Source organism: Schistocerca piceifrons, chromosome 1 (assembly GCF_021461385.2).
Source record: "Schistocerca piceifrons isolate TAMUIC-IGC-003096 chromosome 1, iqSchPice1.1, whole genome shotgun sequence".
Taxonomy (NCBI): domain Eukaryota; kingdom Metazoa; phylum Arthropoda; class Insecta; order Orthoptera; family Acrididae; genus Schistocerca; species Schistocerca piceifrons.
This window is the reverse complement of record NC_060138.1, coordinates 242,103,695-242,121,219: the sequence shown is the minus strand read 5'-3', so window position 1 is coordinate 242,121,219 and position 17,525 is coordinate 242,103,695. Positions and strand designations below refer to the sequence as shown.

The 17,525-nt window shown below is 41.2% G+C and overlaps 2 non-coding genes across 2 annotated transcripts; both read left to right on the top strand.

The window, feature by feature from the left end:
- Window positions 1-14,996: 14,996 nt before the first annotated feature.
- Trnas-cga lies at window positions 14,997-15,071 on the top strand. Its single transcript has one exon. It is a non-coding gene; the product is annotated as a tRNA-Ser (tRNA).
- A 226-nt stretch (window positions 15,072-15,297) lies between these two features.
- On the top strand, window positions 15,298-15,372 carry Trnas-cga. Its single transcript has one exon. It is a non-coding gene; the product is annotated as a tRNA-Ser (tRNA).
- Window positions 15,373-17,525: the final 2,153 nt, after the last annotated feature.

The following is a 17,525-nucleotide window of genomic DNA, read 5'->3' as shown; positions in this document are numbered from 1 at the left end:
AATTGGTATAGCACTGTAAACGCCTGTTGTAGTGGACTTGACTTAAATAAGACATCAGTCTTTCGTCTGTTTTGATATTGCCCTCCACTTTTGCTACTTTTTTTTCTAATATTTGCATCTCTACGTATCTGCTACACCCAACATCTTTAGTCATATTCTTTGGATACTCTAGTCTTGGTTGGAGTCTACTACTTTTCCTTTCTACTGCTCCTTCTATAATCAAGATAGCTGTTCGTGGATGATGTCCCGATAATGCTTATTCTGGAAAGCTCCTCATTAGAGTCCTTTCCTCCCATATTCGTTTATTGCCTTTTCTTTTCGTAGTATCTAAACATTTTATTTTTAACACTCTTAGTTAACAGCACATTTTAAATACTTTCTGGTATTCGTCTGTTCGGGATCTACTTACGTATAAAATAGAATCAAAAGTACACCTAAATTCCTATTTAATATGAAATTGGGCACAAGGCATCACGACAGGCGGACCTGTCTATGTAAGAGGAACCGGGGAATAATGCGTTGTCAATAAAGAAGAACTTATAGCAAAAATGGTCTCTCACGAAGCCTCTGAACGTAAATTAGTAATTGGATATCACTTAAGTAATTAATCCATAAGGGAATTTCCAACCCTTCTAAAGCTGGTCAAGTGAGTTGTTGAAAGTTGACTGAAGGGGAGGCGCGAAGGAAGAACCGAAAACTGGCAGATATCAATCCCACGGCCAATCGGAGCACGTGGCGCCTAGTTTCCGTGGTTTAAAAATAGTGTGTTGACGACCTACATTACGTTAATAATTTTGGTTCCTACTGGCACCAGCTGTCCAGGGTTAAAATTTCGTGACACAATTTTTCTCCACCCTGTATTAGAGGAATTGTTTGGAAACAATGAACGGCAGTTGGCAATTGTTTGTAGACAAACACAGTCACTCATTTTTCCTCCAACAACGGCATGCACCATATAATTACTGTTCCTTTTCACCCAACAGTTTTGCGCCGACAACGGCATAAGCATGTAACTACTGCTTTGTTTTACCATCCGTCTAACGGTGAAAGTGAATCGTTCGTTCGAATTTTCAATGTCGCATGGAGATTCTCTGTCCGTTTCACAAACCGGAGCAGCCGTTAAAGAGGTTCAAATGGCTATAAGCGCTATGGGACGTAACATCTGAGGTCATCAATCGCTAGACTTAGAACTACTTAAACCTAACTAACCTAAAGACACACACACATCCATGCCCGAGGTAGGATTCGAACCTGCGACCGTAGCAGCACCACGGCTCTGGACTGAAGCGCCTAGAACCTCTCGGCCACAGCGGCCGACTCCCTAGTCCTCCTTGCTTCACGAAAGGAAACTGCGGCAGAATAATTAAGCGGTTATTGTCACCGTACTCTATTACATCTTCTATTGCCACCTCAGAAACAGTTCACTCGTTACAAGTTTCGATTTCGCACAATAACTTCTTGCTAATAAATTGACACTTGTGCGAACGCTTCAGGCCAAATGAAAAGAGATACCAAAAGAAACATTTGATGCAACTGAGCATGAGCACAAGAACCTGAAATAACAATGTTCTACAACTTCACAAAGTCAGGAGTTGATACAAATGATAAGATGGCTAGAGGTCATTCAGTGAAACGTGGAACTAGAAAAAGGTCACTTGCTGTATTTTTTAATATACTTGATTTAGCTGTCTCAATGATTCCGATCTGTATTGTAAATTATTACATGATATGAGAAAAAAAAAACCAAGAAGAGAATTCCTCTCAGAACTAGTAAAAGAACTAGTCAAACCTCACGTTGAACGACGAATCCTGTCACCCCAGTGCAGAACACAACGCATTCGTTCAGCAATAATATCTTCAGGCTTCAAGGATCTTCCAAAGGAGAAACAACACGCTAACCAGGAAGCCGATGTGCCGATGTTCCATATCTCAATTAAAAAAAAAAAAAAAAAAAAAAAAAAAAAAAAAAAAAAAAAAAGTGTAATTTCTGCCAAAGTTCAAAGGACAAGAAAGTGAATCAACAGTGTAATGGGCGTCACAAGTTTGTCTGATTGTTCGTCATATGACACAGAGAGCGAGTAAAGTGTAATAAAACTCCATTTAAATCATATTACACATACCATTAATAGATTACAGTATTATTACATAGTGAGTGGGTTATGAAAATTTTATGTTAAAAATAATTTTTTTAACTAAACAAAATATGTTTTCACATTTCAAACAAATGTAGTAAATAATTACAACTTATATGTAACTTAATTATATTAAGAAATTATGGAGTTGTAATATCAAGATCGTGCATGTGTTTATCGATAAATTATAAATACTTCTGTGGACATATTTCAAATTTTATCGCCTTAAAGTTGCTTAATCACGTTGGGATCAAAAAACACTCAAGGCATACAATATGTTTTTCGAGAGCTGATACCTTGTGAGGATTAAACATAACTACTAATGCGCATTCGGGAGCACGGGCGTTATATTCGTCTAGGGCAGCACAACAAATCCGCAGTGGCAGAACATCACCATGACTGTGGAAAAGAAATAACATTCAACGAAGCCTGTGTGTTGGCCAAGCAGCAAATTATGACGAAACGCAAAATCAGAGAGGTCATCGAAATACTTAAACACCCTAACAACATGAACAGGGAGGATGGACTCAGGCTTGCCCCATCTTGGCTGCCAGCAATCAGAGCCCAACAGACCGCACTGTCAACACGAGGCACGAGCACTACCAGCGATTAACTGCCGCCGCGCGGCCGACGTCCAGCAGTTGGTAAACAACAGCAAACTTCTCATTCGATGGTGGCCACCAATCATGGCACGTAACACAGGAGCCAATGGACAACAGAGGTCACGTTCTCCCTCCACCGCAATAACCTATTAAAATAAAGTTCCCTCTCCTTCTTCCTTGAGTGACCAATAAACTAATTACCTTTTCTTTTTTAAATTATGACGTAATAGCATGCGCGGTGAACACTAACAACAAAATATAAAGGACACTGCATAGCTAGAATGCACCATTAGACACAGAAGGAGGCCGCTGCAATCGTGGCCGAAACGTTGGCTTTTCTATAGCAGCAGTAGTTTTTACATTTAGACGCGGTACCAAACCCAGATAACTTTTATGCCGACAGACTCTGGCCGCGGAAGCCTAACAATTATACGGCTCGTGTTGTCTGTAGTTCAACTATGCCTAAACTGTTAATACCGCGGTTCGATCGTATCCGCATTGTTACTTTGTGCCAGGAAGGGCTCTTAGCAAGGGGAGTGTCCAGGTGTCTCGGAGTGAACCAAAGCGATGTTGTTCGGACATGGAGGAGATACAGAGAGACAAGATCTGCCGATGACATGCCTCACTCAGGCCGCCCAAGGACTACACTGCAGTGGATGACCGCTACCTACGGATTATGGCTCGGAGAACCCTGACAGCAACGCCACCGTGTTGTATAATGCAGTTCGCGCAGTCGTGCAGCCAAGGGCGTCGTGGTACGACTCAAATTGTGCGCAGTAGGCTGCATCATGCGCAACTTCACTTCCGACGTCCATGGCGAGGTCCATCATTGAAACCACGACACCATGCGGCGCGATACAGATATTCCCAACAAGATGGCGAATGGACCGCTCAGGATTGTCATCACATTCTCTTCACCAATGAGTGTCACATAAGCCTTCAACCAGACAATCATCGGAGACTTATTTGGAGGCAACCCGATCAGGCTGAACGTCTTAGACACACTGTCCAGCAAGTGCAGCAAGGTGGAGGTTCCCTGCTGTTTTGGACGGCATTATGTGGGGCCGACGTACGCCGCTGGTGGTCATGGAAAGCGCCGTAACGGCTGTACGATGCGTGAATGTCATCCTCCGACCGATAGTGCAACCATATCCGCAGCATATTGGGGAGAGATTCATCTTCAGAAACGAAAATTCGTGCTCACATCGTACACGTCTTCTTCCTTCCTTCAGGGTAACGACATCGCTCGACTAGAGTGGCCAGCATATTCATGAACCCTATCGAACATGCCTTGGAGAGTTTGAAAAGGGGTGTTTATGGACGACGTGACCCACCAGCTATTCTGAGGGATATACGCCGTATCCCCATTTAGGAGTGGGACAATATTGACCAACAGTGCCTTGATGAACTTGTGGACAGTAAGCCACGATGAATAGAGGCATGCATCAATGCAAGAGGACGTGCTACTGAGTATTAGATGTACCGGTGAGTAAAGCAATCAGGACCACCACCTTTGAAGGTCACGCAGTATTGTGGTCCAACATGCAATTTGCGGTTTTCATGAGTAATAAAAAGGGCGGAAATGATGTTTATGTTGGTCTCTTTTCCTATTTTCTGCACAGGTTCCTAAACTCTCCGAACCGAGGTGATGCAAAACTTTTTTTGATGTGTGTATTAGAAAGCTACCCCATGACCCAGGATGGAGTTGCTCCAGCAGTACTCCGAAAGTAAAGAGGAACATTTTAGGGACATCAAGATATTTTATATCTCAATTTCTACATTTACATGGCTGCTCACCAAATCACACTTAAGAGCCTGGTAAAGGGCACGCTGTACCACCTTCACATAATTGTCTGTTACTCCACTGTCGACCTGCGCATAGAGAATACGAAATATTTTTCAGTGCGAGCTCTGATTTTCATTATTTTATTATGATAGCGTTCCTACGTACGTAGCTCGGCGTCATCACAATATTTTAGAATTCGGAGGAGAAAGTTGATGATTGAAATTTAGTGAGGTGATCCCGGGCAATTAAAAAAGCATTTCTTTTAATGATGCCCACCCCAAATCCTGTATCATGTTCATGAAAGCCTCTCTCCTATTTCTCACAAATACAAAACGTGATCGTTTAAATTTTCTCGTCGTATTCCGCTGATTCTATCTAATAAATACGCCACACCACGCAGCAGTATTCAAAAAGTGTAAGGCAGTCTCTTTAGTGTATCCCATCCCCCCGATAACATCATGTGATTTCCCCACTTATCATGTGGCTCACTGCCGCCTCCCTCTCCTCAACCCTCTACATAGCCCATCTACTCTATTGGAGGGAATTTCCAAATTTTTGCTTGAATTTGTTGCACAGGGCTGTGCCAGTGTCCCACCCCACCCCCTACCTGGGAGTGTCCTTTCCAGAACTCAATCCCTGGTCATTCTGGATGTAATTCCCAAGAGCATCCACCCCCTCCCACCAAACACATGGAAACTGCAAAGATGCATGAGAGGAAGTTAGGTAGATGTACTTCGCTTATTTCGGTTGGGAAACTGAAGCAAGGATCTGTCGTAGTTACATAACTATATACATAGCTGTACACTAGGAGCGCTTAAAATCACAATTCAGCTGAAAAACTGACGATGCTATACAAATGATGTTATCCTGCTAGGAAAAATTTCATAATATCAAACGGAACTAATGGCAGACGCACTCAAACTCCAACCTTCACCTAAAAGCTGACAGGAAAAAGACTGGAGTGGAAGGTACTACCTTTAATTAGTGGCGGAAACTGTGTTCCACTGACTATCGCAACTGATGGAAAATACTTCACTGTTCTAATCACACATCGAAGTTATCATGAAAAAGGCCAACACTAATCATCAACAGTTCATAATGCAACAAATGTACTATGGTTAGGGGAAAATTGTCGTCCCAAAAGACTGCAGTAGGAGAGAACAGAGGCAACTGCATATATGTTCTCATCGATGTGCGTTCACTAAGTACCAAAATTAGAGCCACTCGTACCGCACCTCATCTCTCCTTCTGCCTCCCTCTTCACACCATAGGTCAGTGTACAGCTTTTCTCAAATGGCCAGTTACTACTGTTTCTGTGTGCGACGTATGTTGACGACAACGTCTCGCCATATCTGGTGAGAGAGTCTTAAATCCAACGCGTCCCCACATGCACAAGGCTGCATGGTCCAGCCGGCTGCTCTGTGCTAATGACACAAACATACACAACAGACTGTAATGCCCCTTCAAAAATAAGAGGTAAATGTCGGTCACCCAAAGTGCAACTGTGTCATCTAAGGTGTAGCCACACTAAACTGTCCCCCCACACCACTTACAGACTGGACCAGTTTCAACTCTGGAGATCACACACACTGGGCCCAACTCTCACCCACAACTACATGCCATTCTGCGATTGAGAACACTTGTATTTAACGTCAATTCACGTACTGTAAGAAACAATGGATTTAAAAAACGAAAACACAATTGAAATGATAAGAAATGTCCTGTTTCCACGAAACATAGGCGCCATCCGTTTTCTTTTAGTTTTATGAGTAAATTCGCTATAGTTTTTACTTTCGATGTAAGATACAATTCACACCCTTCTTTCCCCGCACTATCCATTATTTTCCAACATTGAATGAATAGAGCAACTGCACTGCCTCCGATTAAAGATGCCCAAACTGCAGAGTTTGGAGTCATTTCTTTGAGTTTGGTGGACAACATTTCATTGCTTGATAGCACCCCTCGCATGCCATTCATGAAAGAAATCGTGAGAGTATGTCTTCTAATAGAACCTCCTAACCAGACCTATTAAAGAACCCTATAGACTTCCTCCAACACACCGGAAACAAGTACTATCTGCGTGCTTATGTTCAAATAACAAATTTTCATGTGTGAGGGCGTTACAGTTCTTTCAGATGTATAAAATATCGATACAGATCAGCATCTATACGGTCATTTAGTATGCTCAGCAGCATTCCTCATTTATTTTGTAACAGCTACAGTAAGTAATAAACTATGAACTGTCTGCATCCAAAGTTAACCAGTGACACTGCTCCTTGTAATAGAACCTCCTGCAAGATTTTACCATGCCTGTCGCTTCCGACATATCAAAAACAAATACCGCCTGCATGACATCGAGCATATTCCATATACACTTATTGCTCTATTGGAGCACGTAGCCAGCGTTGAAGTCTCTTGAACAGATCTGTTTAACGTTTTGTCACCTCTAATGGGGGAAGACTACATCCGAAAGACTATCAATAACAAGGGGGGGGGGGGGGGGGTCCTGAGTTGGTCATTTGTAAGAAGTTTAATATATCGTTTTTCAGCTGTAACACATCGAAGCAGTGTATGAATACATCTTTGTACAGTGTCATGCACTTAGTTTTTTTACCATGACTTCGAGGTGTGTGTCAGCTGCTAAATCGACATTAACAGTTTTGATCCACTGCCTCTCACAGAAAGCTGAACATCGGATGCTGTAAACTATGCTACTCTAACAACACTTAGAATGGTAGAAATAAAACACAATGGCGATGTTCCTCATCGACAAAAATGTGGAAGACACTCAGTATATAAAAACCAGAAGGATTTGTGGCATTGCAGAGTGTTTGCAAACAGTTATTTGAATGTGATGTTCTATTCAGTCAATATCATCTCTCACAGTGATGGGGTAGCACTTGTCTAGGTGTTCCATTTCGAAGAGCATTACTCAAAAATGGTTCAAATGGCTCTGACCACTATGGGACTCAACTGCTAAGGTCATTAGTCCCCTAGAACTTAGAACTAGTTAAACCTAACTAACCTAAGGACATCACAAACATCCATGCCCGAGGCAGGATTCGAACCTGCGACCGTAGCGGTCTTGCGGTTCCAGACTGCAGCGCCTTTAACCGCACGGCCACTTCGGCCGGCTGAAGAGCATTACTTCCTAATTTTGCAGTGATATACATGAGTCCTCGTTCGGTGTTGATGACCACCAGAAGGTGTTCTTCAAAACAGACATGGGGCAGTAGAAATAAAAAGAGTTACTGTTATTTTAATGGCGAAGAAAAAAATGTAGAGGGCAGCGGAGCATACGCAAATAGGATGAGACTGCACCATTGAGGAATGCTGCCAAACTATTCTCTGAAGGTGGAGACCTCTACATTTAATCCCATGCTCCACAGTGACAAATAGCAGGTGTCCAGTGTTTCAACACGCCTCTCTCCATCTCAAACAAGTAGTGTCAGGCAATCAATATATAGTAATCAACAGCATACCAGTGTACAGATACAGTGGGAAAGACAGTATCGATATGGGATAATTCCGAAAAATTAATGGTAAATACGTAAAACTGACGCAAATACCACGAAATATGTAATTTAACGTAAGAGTTGTATAATTACGTAAAATGACTATGGATGCATAAAATTAGGGGAAAAGTACCATGAAATGAGGAGAACTGAGGTTAGTTGAGGGTACTTGGACACTCAAAGCCAAGAAAAGCTTAAAAATTATACTTTGTCTACATTATGCTTTAACTCTTACCCTTCCCCTGCGGACAACGTGGGTGTTCTGAAGGCATACTTCAACAAAGGCAGTACAAGTATTAATCAGAAGAATCAATGCATTTATCAGGCATAAACTGTCCCTTAGAGTGTACTGCCGTAGAGTGGACTGATGCCACATGTATCTCCTTCAAGGAGGATGTACTCAAGAGACGGTGCTAACACGAAACTGCTATGCTATCCTACACATGAGCAAAACTACCTAACATCAGACCAGAACTTCTGTACACAAAGGGAATGCTACTAGAGCCGTGGTGTAAACCGCAATAAAACTGTTCCATCTCCTTTGGCTAGTGATCATGGTACTTATTCCCTGGTAAGAAGCTACTGCTTCTTCATATAAATTTCCACGCAGCAGGGCGCGGGGGGTAACTTATTATACCAACTCTTTTCCCTGATCTGTTTCTTAGTGAGGAATTACCCAAATTTGTTAAAACTCATACTACTACTAATAATAAGCACGAGTGACACAGGAAGTGTGATTGATGGTACATAGATTTCCGACATAAAGAAGATGTATGAAATCCATCAGTTTCCTAAGAGACAGAACAGCTGTCTCCCGACGACGTTCTAGTTGATTTGTAAGCAGCTCGGGCAGCGGGTATACACCAACGATGCCTTCATGTTGAGGAACAGATCGGTCATTACTTAGCACACGAGAGTGGTGTAGAATAGTCTAGAAAAGGATTGTGGTGATCAGTGTATCGGGCTTGCCCTGAGTAAGTTCGGGGTCGCTCGTCTGGACCTCATTTCCTGATGCTTGATGGTATCACATCAAGCAGCCTGAATTGTTTTATTTTCCTTTTAATGAACTCCTCTTAGGTAAACCTTAATTATTTGTTGACTTTTAATGAAACACATTCTAAGGATGTTTATTGTTTTGAGAATTGTTTTCTTATCCTGTTACACTTACTGGATCTGAGAACTGTACTTACAGAGATTTGTTTCATCAGTTGTTAGTAACTCTTCTCACATCGTTTCATTTAATTCGATGCCTTTGTCTTATGCCAAGACCCTTTTGACCTAAGAGGTATTTCCTTTTCCTGAGGAGTGTTAATAAAAGAACTTGATATGAATGATGTTAGTTCCTTATATTGTCTAGTCTTTCTAGGCTCAAGCAACCTGACACCAATGTCGCGTACCAGCTACATATGTTTTAAATATTGATAGTGTACAGAAATAGAAATAAAATCTATATTATCCAAGAAAGACGAACGTTGTTTAATGCATTGTCATCAGATATCTCAAATTGCGCTGTACCAATTTACTTCAAAATTTTAACATTTTTAAGACCAAAATAACTGACTGCTGGAAAGAAAATTCTCAGCTGTGAAAATGCGCGGTTTCGGTTTCTTTACCACAGTCAGTTTTAATGACACTAGCTGGTCGCTCGAACCATTAGTTTCTCCCAAATATGTTCTTTCTCCCTGCATATAATTATAAATAAAATTTATTTGCAGCCTATCGCTTATGATTAGGCTTGTGCAACGAAATCTCAATCTCCGGAAAGATTGGAATTCTACCAGTTTGCAGTTTAAAACTATGTGTAAAGTTGTGTTTTTTTCGAAGTTGTAACTTGTGGGTAGATTTACGGTAATGAAATTTCAAAACTCTTCAAGTTTATTGGATTTTCTACTGTAAGTACACATTGCTAGTGTCAAATTTGATTCCATAGATGAAACTTCATTTTAATGGCAATTACCACGGAAAAGAGTGAAACGTCATTCGGGTATTCAAATGCATACTTCTGTACAAAAAAAAAGTGATGTTTATGTTTAAATTTCCTTACACTCCATTTTAATGTAAAAAAATACGCCAAACACAGAAGCAAAGAAAACTTAAGCACTCATAATGGCGTGTAGATTGATACAAATTGAAACCTAACGAAACACATAGACCAGCGATACGATCGCTAGAATCATGGTCTCTGACTGATTTCCAATTCACATGCAGGATAACCTTTCATAACAACAAAGTCTGCTAAAGTGAAAGAACAGATTTATGATCTGAATCGCTGTCAAGTATTTCACTCCCATCACCTGCGAACTCGTCTAGAACTTTGTAAATCATTTCCTCCAGACCTTTCTCCTCTTCACTGTACGAAACCGAGAATTTGAAATTCAGCTAACACCTATGGAATAAGAGACTTTAACAAAGGCTACAAAAGCGACGAATTTTGCCCCTTGAAATTACTACCATCTACCAAAAGGTACGAGGCCTGCAGTCTTGACAGAAGTTTGCGCGAGCCGCAAATATACATTTGACATTACGGAAAATTGTCCACCGTAACTGGTGCACGTAATGTTACGTTCACCGCATATTATCATTTGCAGCAAAAGTCGTAATATTGCGCCTGCCTCACGCTAAGTAATAAACACTTTCCTTCTAATTCCATACCTAATTTTTTTTCCTACTAAGTACTGGTTCACAAACACAACCAAGTAGTTTCATATCTAGTAATAATGCTGATCAACAAAAGTGTTTTTCAGTAAAAAAGGAAAATATACATCAATGGACCCTATTTCTAATTGGCTCAGTTTCTAAAAGTAATTATTAAAAGGCTCTTGAGGCACTAATTTTCTCCTAGAAAAGTTACTACTGAAAGCAATTTCTTATTTATGTTTAAGCTATTATATTTCCATTTTTTGAACTTTTCTTTCAAGGCTAGTAAACACTTTCTTGACTTTACGACTTAAAATCATTATTTCTGTTTTCATTACGTCATATAACATATAATACCACAAGCAATGAAAAAGGCTGAAAGTATTTACGAAAACTTCTTCACCTGAAAACAACCTAATAGAAAATACCAGTTTACCTTTATCAGTGTACAGATTCTATTGACATCGACCACAGAAAATCACATCACTGCAACTGCTTCATAACTTACACATTAACTGGCAGTAGCCCATTACTTCACCTTTTTTTTACACATCAGGTGATCCTACAAAACTTTCAAAATTTTCGCTTTTGCTGTATATACAAAAAGCTTTTCCCTTGATTATTATCTCCTAGGAACGCTATGTACACTATTTACGCAAGTTGGGGAAGAATTACAGGTGATAGCAAAAGCTCTAAATGAAAATGGGGTGGGGTGACAATACGAAACGAAAACGAAAGAATATTTTCAACAGCTCAGGACGCCTGGTATTTGACAAACACCTGTCTCAAAGATTAGATGTCCTCTGATCCCAGTGAATTACTACTGTCTTCATACTCATTATGTGCAACAATATTTTCTCCTCTTGCGTAGTAATTCATTGGTGCATCACAAATTTCTTCTGCATCACACACTGCCTCTCCAATTAAAGGTATAGTAATGGTTCTCCCATATTCCACAGTAACCAGTTTATCATTTTCAAAATCTAGTCTTCCTTTTTATTTCTGGAAGAAGTCCTTTCCTAACAAATGTTCCTGTTCTATAGAAACTTTGTGGTATAGTTCCACATCTTCCATCTTGATAGGTAAGATAACTTCTTCATATTCTTCGTGTGGTTATCGTACGTTTTCCACCATAAAATCGCTCTATAAGCATTTCTCTGTTATCAGGGAAATTATCCTCAAAATTCCATAACACTGCTCAGAAAACTGGACCATCATCCTGGAAACAAGTAATATGCTCATTCGAAATCTTAACGCTAATTACAGTCTGTCATTTTGTTACGCAATTAGGTTGATCTTCCAGATCTTGTGCTACTTCAGCCTGATCAAAACCTATATTAACTGTGACATAACACATACATATAACACATACATGATTTCCCTACTTTACTGCTACAGGATCGAACAATCAGTCCACAAGTGACAAGTCTAACTATTTTTCCACATACTCTCTCTCTCTCTCTCTCTCTCTCTCTCTCTCTCTCTCTCTCTCTCTCCCCTTCCTCCCTTCTCTCTCCCTCTCTGTGTTTTTCAGATTATGCAACCATGTGTCCCATGGTGTCAGAATCTCTAAAATTACTTCCTGTTTCCTCAACTTCAGTTATTTCATTGTCACTATCAGACTTTCATCTGCGTAGAGCCTCTCCTGCCTGTCTATTTGTATTTCTATTCTGCATCTGTTTCGCCATTTACAGGACTTTTTCCACAATTCTCTTTAGGATTCTCATTAGCATGGCAATGCTCATTTACATTCCGATTCTGCACTGAACATTCATTATCTAGCATCTGTATCGTTGTGGCGTAGTTTGTAGAATCCAAATTTTTATCTCTTCTTTCGCAGAAATGTGCTATACGACAATGAGGTGTTCTCAATTTATTTATGTTAATTTACAGCTGTCCAGGCTGTACAATTACTGCGGTGTGTTTTTATCTCGTCTGCTTACAAAGGGTTTTGCTAATTGTTTTAACGTACGTTTTGACTGTCTGTAAACACTAGCAAATTTTCAGGCGGCTACTAGTTTTCCCCATCGCCCAATCTGTCATTATTAACTCTGGCACTACGTTCTATTGGTCCGCTCACTCAGCTGACAGCTGATGTTGTTAATTGTAATTTCTTTCTCTGTTAAAAATATCTGCCTTCAGCAGAACCTCCTCGTGCTCTATACCTTCCACTATAGTTGTTTGCTCTTTGCACTCCTGTTCGGCTCACGTGTCCTTCGATCCTTTCCTCGTTTTGTCTTACAGGAGGCCTATAATCTCTATTTGCCTTTTCTTATTCGTTCAGGTGATACTCTACTCTCTCTAGATTGTGACTGCACCTACTGATGTCAGTCTTAGGTGCAGAAATAATTTTATTCCTTCAGTACAAAGGCAGCTTATTTTCCATCCTTATAATAATCAGCTCACTTTCTAATTTGGTAATCGTGTAATTCAAAGTGTTAGCCAGTTCTGTACAAACCTCTTAATATATACTTCTTGGGGTTATACTTTACTCCCAACCAAAAACAGTAATTCCATGTGTTTTTGCTTACCCCAATAATCTCAAAAACGGAGAGTTCAAATTTTTCTATGCTGTCACATTTGTCTACTGCTAAGTTCCCCCACATCCGAGCTTCTCCCAACACATCTAACACAACAAATCCTACCTTCTGCTTGTCATTCCATAATATAGGCAACAAATCTTCAAATTCACACCAGAATTCCTTGAGATGCAAAAGGCTCTAAAATTGTCTATAGGTTACTCATGCCATTTTAGATTATTCTGCAGCACCACTATATATTACGTGACCACTAGTGTTAGCTACTCTCTGTTCTATCTTTTTAGTCTAGAGACATGCTCGTGCAAGTCACCACTTACACCTGAACTAAACTGTGTCAGGTTAGTTTCTAAATTAGGCACTCTTACTCTCACTGACATCCGAGATAATTAATATTTGCCTTTTACCTCCTTAATTCTATTTTCCAAAATTGGAAGTTAATCATTACAATGTTTTGAAAATTATTTACCTTTATTTGTACTTTATTTAAGTCAGTGATCAATTGTTCACCAAAATGTTAGCTATTTTCAGCAATTTCCTTTGTAAGGTTTGTTAACTCACATTTCACTGTTACAACATCATTACAGTCAATTTTTACTTGACAAATTTGTCCTCATAACGCACTTTGCACTGAGGATCATTATAGTCAGTTTTCGCTTGACAAATTTGTCCTTTCAAGCTATCATTATGAGAGATAATTTTTCATACAATAAGTTAAACTGGAAATTTTATGATCTATTTCCCAAGGAATTTCATCTTTAAAATTATTTAATTTAGCATCAAATTCTTCTGAGTGCTTAAAAAATTATGGTTTGCTTTCAGAAACCAACCCACTCAATTTAGCGTTCGTTTCAAAACCCAATTCATTTGTTTTATTATTCATACTGCTATTCATACCAGTATCCAGTACATTTATATTAGAACCCACTCCATTCATTTAAAAAGAAATTTCCCCTATTTTTTTAATAATACTCTGTCAGTTCAGGCTCTGTCTACTTCAGAACACTCTTGACACATGGCTAATAGTGTTCCTAGTGAACACTGTCTGCACCGAGCTTTTCTCCACTATTCCAGTTAAAAACCTATCTCCACACGTATAGGCCTCTCTTTTCTGCGTTTTTACACTGCTTCTTTTGAATTTCATACTTATTTGAACCTAATGTTTATTGGAAGCTAAGTGCACAATATGTGGTGAGGCGGGATAGTTGTTCACACCTCTGACATTGCAGTTCACCTACCTTGATAGGCTTCTTAAGGTACGTCCCCTTCTCTAAGCGTTGGTAGATATTGGCACATCTGATGAAAAACAACGCAGAAGAAACACTAACTAAAGACCTGCCAAAAACAGACCGCATAACTTGATCTTGGAAGAAGTACTTGTAATTTAGTTAAAATATCGGGCGTGAAAAGGTTAAAAGTTCAATTAATGACGCTTTATTGTCTCCAAAGCAAGTGTTAAATGGCTGTCGTGTCTTTATTAGGTGTGAAAATTAATATAGGTGCAAATTAATTAGTTTCACCGTACATTTTTTTATGGAAGCAGCAAGAAGTTTACCAGTCGAGTTCAAATAATTTTCACGACCTATACTGTCACTAAGTTACAACTATACACGAGTTACTTTTATGAAACTTCCTGGCAGATTAAAACTGTGTGCCCGACCGAGACTCGAACTCGGGACCTTTGCCTTTCGCGGGCAAGTTCTCTACCAACTGAGCCACCGAAGCACGACTCACGCACGGTACTCACAGCTTTACTTCTGCCAGTATCTCGTCTCCTGCGTGAGTCGTGCTTCGGTGGCTCAGTTGGTAGAGCACTTGCCCGCGAAAGGCAAAGGTCCCGAGTTCGAGTCTCGGTCGGGCACACAGTTTTAATCTGCCAGGAAGTTTCACATCAGCGCACATTCCGCTGCAGAGTGAAAATCTCATTCTGGAAACGTCCCCCAGGCTGTGGCTAAGCCATGTCTCCGCTATATCCTTTCTTTCAGGAGTGCTAGTTCTGCAAGGTTCGCAGGAGAGCTTCTGTAAAGTTTGGAAGGTAGGAGACGAGATACTGGCAGAAGTAAAGCTGTGAGTACCCGGGGTGAGTCGTGCTTCGGTGGCTCAGTTGGTAGAGCACTTGCCCGCGAAAGGCAAAGGTCCCGAGTTCGAGTCTCGGTCGGGCACACAGTTTTAATCTGCCAGGAAGTTTCACATCAGCGCACACTCCGCTGCAGAGCGAAAATCTCATTCTGGACGAGTTACTTTTAGTGATATTCTTAAAAGAAGTGCTCATCATAATTTCATGAGATGTTCACGAAATACGCCACACGGAGTTTGGAGTATGACCACGAAGCTCACACCCAAGTAACTTTCAAAGTATGTTACTTCAAATTTCCAAATTGTCATTAAAACCATTAATACTATATTCGCTTGGCAATTACGATAACACATCTGATGAAGCATAAAATTTTGTTTGTCTTGTGTGGTGCAATTTTACAGTGCTCTGTATAGTAAGAGGCTTCCTGAGTGACTCCTAGTGACACAGAACAGTAGCACAAAGCACGGTGAACGCTTAATTCCTACTCGCTCATAATTTAAGCAACCAGTCTGAACGACTCCAACCTTCAAATACTCGCTGAGCCGTGCGTGGGTCGTGTTCATGTCACATCTCATTTGACATTCTGTTCTCACTGTATTACCACCTCGTTATGTTCATTTCAGTTACTGGTGTCACTGAGTTCCCACCTTGCCTGCATGTGAGCGGCAACAGCGGCGCTTATCGATATAAGCCCTGGCGTATTTTCTTTGCTGATTTCTATTACTTCCCGGTTGTCGTGTGTTCGGGGTTAGTTCGGATCTGGCAGTAAGGTGAGAGGCGCTAGCAGGGCAGTTCGGACCTGGCAGTGTTTGACTTAGGACGTGGCAGACGTACAGGTTAGGTTAGGTTAGTGTTGTTTAACGTCCCTTCGACAACGAGGTCATTAGAGACGGAGCGCAAACTCGGGTTAGGGAAGGATGGGGAAGGAAATCGGCCTTTCAAAGGAACCATCCCGGCATTTGCCTGAAAAGATTTTGGGAAATCACGGAAAACCTAGATCAGGATGGCTGGAGACGGGATTGAACCGTCGTCCTCCCGAATTCGAGTCCAGTGGCAGACGTACAGGTGGGGCGCGGCTGCAGTGAGGTCTGTACAGCCATGAGTCGCCTGGCTGGTCGTCGGTCGGTCGTCATGTCGGACGACGTGTATGTTTGCCGGCGATCGCTTAGGGGTTTCCTGCATGTGCCGAATCGTTCTTGATATTGCACAGTCGCTGCCGTTAGTATTCTCTAGTCCTTCGTGCAAGTGTTCGTGAAACTATGTGTAGCTCGTGATGTCGAAAGCTCAGTTATTTTAGTGCTGACTCCGTGCTGATGTGTGGCAGGCAGTCAGCTGGCGTGGAGCAGCGAGGAAATCTCTGTAGGGCGTAGTTTGTCCCGGCCCACTGGTGATCTCTACGCAGTGTCGGAGTGTGTGTGGCTGTTCCCATTGCTACGAGGTCTGTGGCTCACCGGCCCTGGACACGACAGTTGAGTTAGGATTTAAGTTACCAGCAAGTCAAGATTGTTCACATTGTGCCATTTGGTTCTCGTCATTGGCTGTTGGGAAATTCCCACGAGCAATAACGTGTGTGTTCGAGTTGGCCAAGGTTTACCACTGTCCGGTGGAGCCCAACTGTATTTGGTTATTTGCAATTGAAGTGCACCAGCGGAATTTTCTGCCTTGTGGCCGTTATCGTTCCGGTTACCTGCCCTGGCCGTTGACCTAAATTTAGGCAGTGTCCTTTCCTCTCCGTGTTGTCGCTGTCCAGCATGGTGTGTACTTCGACAGCTTAACGTATGCTCGAATGTGGGCGGCCATCCATGACTTTTACGTTTGAATTGAACTCCCGGTTGTGTGCTGGTCGAGTGGAACGCTAGCAACCTTGTCATTGGGTCCGTCGACTGTCTGTAGGTTGGGTTGTCGTCGGATCGAGAATGGTTGGGCCGACTGCCTGTCTCACCTAAGTGAACGTTAGTAGTTCAACTGCTGGACAACCCCCGAAACTTCTGAGCGGCGTTAGCTGCACTGCCCTTTCTTATTTTCTTGTTGTGTGTATTTGTATGGCACATAGCCGATGGTTTTGAATTAAAGTTGTTTTTAGTGGTGTTTTAAGTCATGGGCCTTCAGCCGCTTTAAAATTAAAGTACTTGCTTGTCAGGTATTAGATTGTTTGGGCCTTCATCCTGATTTATATATTGTTTAAAGATAAGGCCTTGGGTCTTCTGCCTACTAAAAATTATTTTAGTTGTGTCTTAAG